Genomic DNA, 10169 nt, shown 5'->3' on the forward strand with positions numbered 1-10169 from the left:
TCACATTTTCTGCAGAAGATGTGTATCCAAACCTCTGTTTTTAACCTTAGTGTGAGACAAGTTTTTTTACATGCTAGCGTGTGAGTGTGCCAGGAAAACTTTTTGCTTTTATACAGATCCGCGCGGCTGGGATAGCGCGACTATTCGGGGTGACGTTCCAGCGACGGTAGACGGCCTTCACAGTCGGGCTGCATTAAAAATAGAATCGCGCGACATCCCCCGAAAAAAGGGTCTTGCGACGGGCGACATGGAGCTGTACATTAAGACAGCTCCATTACAAGTCATTGGCCGGCGACTTATCGTGATATCGCGCGGCAATCCGCTCAGTGTGAATGGGGCCTCAGGTGACTTTTTGAACAGGGTTCATAATCACTGCTACTCACAGCTAGTGAATCAGTCTTTAATTTATAAAAGAAATACCCTCCGAAGCATTCCCAAACAATAGTCTTGCGAGGGTTGTAAAGTGTATGGGCACCTTTAGTCACCGGTATTTTCTGTGGTCTTCCAGCAGCTAATTTTTGACCATTACTGACTTACCACGCCTTATTGTGCACTGTGTCTGTGTGGAGGTGGCCATTTTAATAGAGGCAAGGCTTTGCTTCCTCCTGTCAGATCATCATGAAATGAGAACAGTGAACAGCACAGTTTGACAGTAGTGATGAGCCGAACACCCCCGTGTTCGGTTCTAACTCGAACTTTCAATCTGCTGGCTGAGATTGGGGTTTGGCGGGCAGGAGACGCTCTTTGGCGGAGGTACCCAGTCGGGATACCTGGGGTCCGTCACAGATGTGTGCTGATGTAAGGGACTATAGTATATTATCTACAAAAAGTGTAAGTTTATGTTTGACACAGGCTGTCTCCACTCCTTTTAAAAGCGAACTAAAGGCAACATTGATTTAGAGTTTCTGCAGATAGCGGAAAACCTTGACCCAGATTTAGGGGGAAGTTTTAACACTGGGCATTGTCCCATCAGGACTCTGGTAAAGGGAAAAGGACGGAATGCAGAGGAAAGGGTTGGATTTGAAGAAAGGGCATAGCAGAAAAGGAAGATAAAGGATTAACAAGCAAAGATTTAAAAAAAAGGTGCTCTCTGTAGCATACCTGTGGTCTGACAGTGTGCCACTGCAAATAGGTTGAAGGGAGCTGCAGGGAACCACCTAGAAAGAAGGTCCAGGTAGAACATATAGGAAGTAATATTAATAGTTCTGCTTCATACACATTAAGTCACAGCTAAAGATAACAAAGATGAAGAGGCTGACTTATTAAATTCTGTCTTCATATTATCTTCCTACAATCCTCTATACATCAAAAATTAGAAAGTAGGGGATTTTGCTTTGTAAGCAGAATAGGTTACATTACTATAACATGGTTTCAGGACCTGAAGGAGTTGTACAGTTCACAAGATGAGAGCTTAGGAAGAACTTTTAGAAAGCGTGATGATGCATTTTCGTTGCTCAATAAGCAGGAAGGAGGCACAGAAAGTTGTAGCTATATGGTAGAAAATAGTGTTGCTAACCTCCTGGTTAGGGATAACGTCCTGCTTTTCCGCTACCATGAGTTCGAAGCAAATCCTGCAGGTTCGCAATTCACTGGTAAAAAAAGTCCAGCTTTGTAACCCTGCCTCATGTTACACTCATATTCTGCATGTGCCATGAAACATGGTCACAATCTCAATCCCCAAAGTGTCCTGCATATTTTTGAATTCTGCATGGCTGAACATTTATGTTAATAGGTTTTATTGTATTTATTTGCAGCAAGGCTTCCCTGTTTTTTTCAGGTTTTCGTTTTTTTTTAATGTTGATATGACCTTTTTGAAGCTTAGGATGCCAAAAGTAGAGCACTCGCTCGTTAATGATCAACTGTTCTTGGAGCTGCCTTATGTTCGCAGCACACCACTGCATTGGAAAGAAAAACACTAAGATGGTTATTCAATTACCTGCCGAAGGGTCTAGCCCAGGGGTAGGCAACGTTTGCTCTCCAGCTGTGCTGAAACTACAAATCCCATAAGGCATTGCAAGCCACAGGCATGACTCCCAGAGGCAGAAGCATGATGGGATTTGTAGTTTCAGCACAGCTGGAGAGCCAAGGTTGCCTACCCCTGGTCTAGCCGAAGCTTCGGCTGTCTTTGGCTGCAGAAGACCTTCACAAGCCGTAATAGCAGCAGAAGCAGGGAGAAAGGTCTGCTGAAGCCAACCGTTCTCCCTGCAAATGACAATAGCTGGGAAAAGCCAGCCGTGATGTCACAGCTGGCACCGGCCCAGTTGTTGTCCTTCAATGACAGACCAGCATCCTCGAGGAAATAGGGCTGTCAATAAATAACAGTTGGGCAGAGCCAGCCCTGATGTCATGGTTGACTCCGCCAGTTGTCCTTCAATGACAGACCAGGTTATTTGAGGACACTGGACTTTAATTAAATGACAACTGGGTGGAGCCAGCCGTGACAACACAGCTGGCTCTGCCCATTTGTTTTGATTTGTCCGGGACCTGCAGGAAGACTGTCAGGTGTCGGACAAATGTAAACAGTGGGGCAGAGCTAGCAGTGATGTCACCACTAGCTCCACCTAATTGTTTATATTTTGCCGGCATCTTGTCAGTATGTCATTCTGTGGTGGGAGTTTGTCGCATGCAGACGGGTCAGTGGGTGTTGGGTTTTTATTTTCTTTAGTATTTTTTATTTGTTTTTTTTATTTTGTGGGCTCATCGTCATCTGGGCCAACACTGGACGTTGTGATTGACCATGTATTACGTTGGTGGATCAATGTTTGGGTTTTTGTTTTAAATAAAGGACTTGTCAAAAACCTGTGTCTTTTTTGTTTTTTTTCTTCGATTAATGGATTTTTTAAAAAGTCTGGCCTTTTTAAATTTTTTTAATTTAACCCTTTAGTACCCCCTACTCATTCAAAGTTTTAGGGGGACCCCACTTTTCTTCCCCATTTTTGTGGGTGGTCCTCCAAATTCCTACCAGACCTTGAGGGCCTGATATAACTTTGGGGGGAACCCCACACTTTTTCTTTTAAATTGGGGTCACTCCTAACCTAACTTTTCTACCAGACCTAAATGGTCTGGTATGGTTTGGGAGGGGGACCCTAAGCTGTATTTTTTTCTCAAGCCTTCCTATCGGTCTTTTTCTTCAGCGACCAATGTGGATGATGAAGAGCCAGGATAAAGCTGACTCCAATAGTAAAAGTCAAGAATTGCCCAAGCTGCCTGCATCTTTGGATCTACAGATCATTTTTACATGCAGTTCTCAATGAAGGTAATACCTGCTTATACACTTTTTCATCATATGCTCATTAGGAACTGCCCAGATTTGTGACAGGTTTACTATGTTAGTATTAACATTTCAATAAAAATGCAGTCTAAAAATCCTCTGAAAATATTGTATCTTCATGCTATAATTTCATTTCTGGAAAACCGCATCGCTCAATCCTATAATTGCTATTTTCTTTAAACAAATGATTGCATGGAGCAGAAAAAAACAGCAAAAATGTGATGATTCTTACAGCCAGCTCCAGCATCTTCAGAATGTATTTACATGAAGGAGAAGAACATTGGTCACAAGGGAGTGCATAAAACCGTACATAAAAAAGACATATTTTAAATTGGGTATCAAAGATTGAACATTTAAGCTTTTCCTTCACATCTGCTCTTTTCTTAAAAGTCTTGTGGTTAATTTGAATAGCCTTAATAGTTTAAAAACAGCAGGGTGCCACATTACTGGAAGACTGTTATTTGACAATAATGCGGAATAAACTGTCTGAAATTAGATGTCATATGATAAAATGAAGCTCATTACTGAGAATCACCAAACTTATTACTCATGTATATGAATATATGCCACATCAGCTTTCCAAACTGCACGTCTTGCTTACCCAGAAATCAAATTACCTTCCGTGATTGAAATGCATGCAGTGTGTGTTATTGAATAAAAAGAGGGCAAATATGAGGCCTGAAAATTTTCAATTTCTTTCCTTTGTTGTTTATATCCTGTTTACCCTGTAGTGCTGTTTCTCTTATTCGTGATAACAGTTTATTAAATATAAGAAAGAATCAGCCCTCACTGTTAATAGTTTTGTTGAAGGAGAGGTTATGCAGTAGGTCTGCATTTTTTGTGTTCATCTATGCTGCATAAAAACAAAATCCAGTCAGTTTATCCATTTTATTCTCCATTACTTTTTACCCTGGTGTCCACATCATCAGCAACAGGATAATTATCTATCTATCTATCTATCTATCTATCTATCTATCTATCTATCTATCTATCTATCTATCTATCTATCTATCTATCAACTTTTAGATGTCAGTAAGGGGATGGAACTAACATTGTCATTGGCGTGCCTCAGTGAAAGGTGAGGGTGATGGCAAACAGCGGCAATCCTGAAAATACATGGCTACAGATGGTTATTTGTTACAGTATGTGGGCAACAAATGGGCAATGCAAAACAATATCTTGCAACAACCGGCAATTGTGACAATATGCAGGCTACAAATGGGGAATCATTGCAACATGCGCACAACAAATGAAACAGCCATGTAAGCAGCCAATATGTGGGTAACAATTAGGCAATTGTTACAATATGTAGGAAACATGAAATCATTACAATATTTGGTTAATTGTGACCTTACGTGGGGAACAAAGGGGCAATGGTGACAAGAACAGTGATATTAACTAGAGCACAGTCCTCCTTCCCTGCACTCTTCAGCTTTAATCCATGCCTCCAGTGTACAGCATGCATCGAGCGAGTTGTTTGGATACCATGATGATCCGTGCTATATTTTTGGAATCTCTGACCTTGGGCAAGAATGCAACAAGTGAAATCAGAACCATGACCTGCATATGTTATCTAAGCCGGTGAGTCGTACCTGGGTAAATCTAATGGATCAGAAAATAAGAATAAAGAAAACCCCCTGATACCAACCCCACAATTCACAAACCAAAATTGACAAGAGACACACATTTTGACAAGTTCTTTAATAAAAAAAATAAACAACAACAAAAAATTTATCATGGTGCACATCTATTGGCAATCACATCATCCAGCGATGCAGATCCTCATCAATTATGTAGGTGTACAACAGCCACTGTGCATCGAAAGAAAAAAAAGCCACATGTCCGCATTCAGCAGGAGACTAGCCCTAATGACAGATTTTGGTTCCTGCAGCTGAATGTATAAAAGAGGCAGGATATAGCCTGCAATGTCATTGATAAAAAATGGACATGCCCTGTTTTGGTCAATGATATAATTTCCCGGCTGGATGCTGAATGAGGACAGGGAGGAGTCACTGGTTGCCAAGAGGCTGCATAGCTGACAGTCACTTAGCAACCAATTATGCTCACAGTGGGTGGAACCAGATGGAGAACTCTGACACACTAATTCCCCATCAGGACATCCTCCCTTGTGATTGACAGCAGGAAGTGGGCAAATTCCATTGCCAATAGACAGCCTGTCTATTCAGATGATGTCAATCAGTAGTAGAGCAGACCTGATGGGGAACTAGGGCGTCAGCATCCCCATCAGGCTCCGCCCGCTCTCAAGGACAGTCTGTAACGCCGCCTGACCTTTTGCAGTTTTAGAAAAGCTCTTTAGAAATCTCTGTACAGTTTATTTGATCTGTTAATATAGTCAAGATTACAGGTGTTTACAAATTGTAGAGACTAGAGACACATGAAAAGTAGTCTGTTGTACTGCTAGGGGTACTACCCTGTTGACAGGAAGAATGCCAAATTATCGGATGGACTTATTCAGTTTCCAAATAGTTTTTAATGTCACCATTGAAGTGGATGACTTTGGTGCATTACGGATGAAAATGGCACAGTGGGCAGTGGTAATGCTATTTCACAATACTACCAACACTGCCCCCTGGGCTCCAGAGTGTCTCCTGAATGAAGAAAATCACCTTGCTTCATGGTAGATACAGCCCTAATTACCGCCTTACTAAATCTGGCCCTTTATTTCCACTTAACCTTTCTTCCGTCTGTGTAATAATTCATTACCTTTATTATACAGCATATGAACATTAAACATGCAGCATAATTTCACTCCCAGAATGCAGCAGAATGCAGAAGAAAACGATCTAATGTGCTTTTTTCGCAGCAAGCATTAGAAATGAAATAAGGTGCTTTGCAAATGTAATACAATTTAATTTCTGGATCATATGGAAATAGCTCTTTATGAGGGAGTTTTGCAGCTTTTGTAAGATAAATGTAAAATACGTAATAAACGGAGATGAAAGAAACTGATGAGCCTCATAAAAAAATAAAAAAAAAGCCTTCTATGCCTCAAGCTGTAACAGTGTCTCTAATTAGTTATCTGATTTATGTAACTGAATTTCTGTATCACTTAAATATTGTGTGAACGCTGAGGCCATTGCATCTTTTCACTCCCCCAGATAATAGACTCATAATGAAAACAAATGTACACTTATAGGTTAATGCCATAATTTATTGAGACGCATGTTTAGAACTTCTTCTCGTAACCTTGCAGACGATAGACAGTAATGTGTTCCATCTCATTGTGAATTAAACAATACTTAGTACGTATCAAATTAGCGGTAATGATTGAGCGAACAGAAAGGTCATGTTATATAAAACTTTGTGAATTAGAGTATAACAATGTTTTAAACAACAGGAGAAAAATGCTTCTTGTACATTTTATATCATGCGTTAGAAAGCATTAACCACTTCCCTCTAATAACCATATTTTTACTGAACTGTGTATTCTTGCAGACAACATATACATAAATTAAAATAACACATTTAAATTCATTCTATTATTACTCTTTATTTATTGATGTAATCAGGGCCGGTGCTAGACTATTTTGCGCCCTAGGCAAAACCAGCTATTTGCACCCCCCCCTCCCGTGGCGCAACCCCCAATCCCCCCCGCCCTGCGCAGCCCCATTTACCCCTTCTATTAGTCCTTATAACCATTGTCATTGACTTAAAGTGACACTAAACCCAGGAGTTAAATCTTAAAAATACATTCAAGTACCCTAACTATTAACAAAATGTACCTTTTTTGTGTATAACTCGGCTGTAGATCCTCAAATTATCTCTGAATTGGTGCTGACACTGTCCTTCCTTCTGGAGGGTGGCTACATTTGTTCCCCATGGTCCCTGTGTGTGTTGTAAAGTAGCCACAGCTCAAGGCTCGCTCTGGTGATGGACTACAATCTCACATTTAGTTTACTAATTTGCAATGAGATTTTTGTTCATAAAGGTTCCCCAGCTGTAGATCCAAGAGCTGAGTGATACAAAAATAAGCTACAGTTGTGTGAAAAAGTGTTGGCCCCCTTCCTGATTTTTCATTGTTTTGCACGTTTGTCACACTTTAATGTTTCAGATCATCAAACAAATTTAAATATTAGTCAAAGATAACACAAGTAAACACAACATGCAGTTTTTAAAGGAGGATTTTTATTATTAAGGGAAAACAAAATTCAAACCCACATGGTCCTGTGTGAAAAAGTGTTTGCCCCTTAACCTAATAACTGGTTGGGCCCCCCTTAGCAGCAAGAACTGCAATCAAGCTTTTGCGATAACTTGCAATGAGTCTGTTACAGCGCTGTGCAGGAATTGTGGTCCACTCATCTTTGCAGAATTGTTGTAATTCAGCCACATTGGAAGGTTTTCGAGCATAAACCGCCTTTTTAAGGTCATACCACAGCATCTCAATAGGATTCAGGTCAGGACTTTGACTAGGCCACTCCAAAGTCTTCATTTTGTTTTTCTTCAGCCATTCAGAGGTGGACTTGCTGAGGTCACGAACAGATGGCCGCACATTATCCTTCAGGATTTTTTGGTAGACAGCAGAATTCATGGTTCCATTTATCACAGCAAGTCTCCCAGGTCCTGAAGCAGCAAAACAGCCCCAGACCATCACACTACCACCACAACCATATTTTACTGTTGGTATGATGTTCTTTTTCTGAAATGCGGTTTTACTCTTACGCCAGATGTAATGGGACACACACCTTCCAAAAAGTTCAACTTTTGTCTCGTCAGTCCCCAGAGTATTTTCCCAAAAGTCTTGGGGATCATCAAGATGTTTTCTGGCATAACGTTACTTATTGATTGCTAAACATACAGAATATTGAGCTATTAGTTTGGGTTTGGGCCAGGATATGAAAGCTTACCATCCGTACCCAGGGTTATTATTTCTGGTAAATCCTGCACTAACATTTTACAGAGTACGAAATACTCATGCTTTTTTGGATTACCTGAACATTGTCCCAGACCACAGCCCGATGACCCTTTTATTGCCCACAGCAATATACTACAAACAGGGGATTCAACTGTGAATATACAATGCTTGAAACCAGTTTCTTAGTGTTGTCAGTACCATTTACTACATGTAAGGGGCCAGGTCCTGAGTCCTCTCTCTTCCTACAGCAGAAAGGGATGGTACTTCTTCAGGTGTGCAGGTCGCTGCCCAGATGGCATACACATTTCATATTAACTATCAAGGATATCGAAAATATAGAGTTGGAATGCCATTTTTTGAGATCTAGGTCGGGTATAAGTATTTCCAAAATACAAATTGGCTATGGAAGGAGTATAGTTGAGTCGGCTGAGAAGGGGAGGGAGCAAATACGTCTCCACGCTTCAATAGAAGCTGTGATTGGAGGGGATAGACAGTCTTTGGGAAATCCTGCCCTCGTACTAGCTAAGAGAAAATTAGTTAAGTTATTGCGGGTTACCATGGAACTTTCAATCTCCCGCCAATGCACATCTGGGGAGGGTCTGAACCAATGCCTAAGCTGTTCAATAAGCACCGCCAGAGAGTAGTCTTTAAGATCTACCATGCCCATCCCACCCACCGTTTTGTGCTTTATCAGTTGTGCATATGCACATCTTGCTCGTTTATGCTGCGGATTTACATAATTTGAAAAGGCCATGTATACATTGAATTGCCGCAGGTGCAATTTTATGACACTACTGCACAAATTGTTACATTGAGCCATTTGAAATCCTCATTTATATATTTAATCGCATTATAGTGTGTACAATTGTATTTTGTTGTATTCAGTAATGTCATTAAAAGCAGTAGATACTCTTATTTTACAATTGTTGCATCGAGCTTAGTCATTTTTGTCATTTCTTTCTATGGTGCTATAAACTTGTTTAGGGTCCGCATTTCTCTACTGATTTTTAATGCCCTTGTTAGCTTTGCTGGCTTTGTGGCTGTCTGGGGGTCTCTGTCCATCTCTATAATAGGCAAAGGTTCTAGCAGAAAACATTACATCATTGCATCACCAGGCTAATGCAGATGCATGCATTTTAAATCCACTGATTGTATAGATGGAAGTCTGCAGAAAGCCTCTCATGGCAGTCAAAGTGAGTGGAAAAATTGGTGTCAGGATCTTGGGTCTTTATGTCTTGTGCAAAGGCACTATGATACCTGTATGGCACTACAGTGTAAAGTTGTACAAAATAGGCATACATTCTTTAAATAGACGTACTTGGTTTTTTGTTTTTTTTTTGGTTGTCTGTACACCTATTCTAGAATGTATTTTCTTTATTTGATAGTATTGCAGTGTAATATTATCCACCAGTGATCTTTATTCTGCAAATTTTGGTGATGCATTTTTCTGATGTTGACGATAGGTCTACCAAATGGCAGTCATGTCAATGAGAAAGAAAGGTGGTGGAAGTGGCACTCGTAATGACATTCTTGTGCCCCTGCATGTTTAGTATTTTTACCCTAAATTAAAATTGTAAGGGTGAGATTGAATGTAGCTCCATTATCAGTAGTGAACATAGCAGCAGTGACAACTGCAATAAGACACTCAAAAACGTCTTGCGAACATCATTATAAGCTCATAGCTAATATCCTACATATAGTGGAATCATCAATTATTGTGAAACATAGTGAATTAAGTATTAATATGCATCCAAGGATACTGAAAACAAGGTGCAAATATCAATACATAATGGAGAAATAAAAAGAGTAAACAGAACACTTAAATATGGAACAAAGATAATACGTGATTATAGGGAGAAAGTAGGTGATTTGTGTATGATACAGCAAAGAAACATACGTGCTTTACAAAAGCCCACATGCTGGAGAAAGAGTATGCCATATACAGAACTCAAGAGCAACAATACTCAGCTTATTTTCCAGGAAAAACTAGGGGGGGGGGGGGGGGGGTGATAAAAGGGCAGAAAA

Source organism: Nanorana parkeri, unplaced genomic scaffold (assembly GCF_000935625.1).
Source record: "Nanorana parkeri isolate BGI_ZX_2015 unplaced genomic scaffold, ASM93562v1 scaffold638, whole genome shotgun sequence".
Taxonomy (NCBI): Eukaryota; Metazoa; Chordata; class Amphibia; order Anura; family Dicroglossidae; genus Nanorana; species Nanorana parkeri.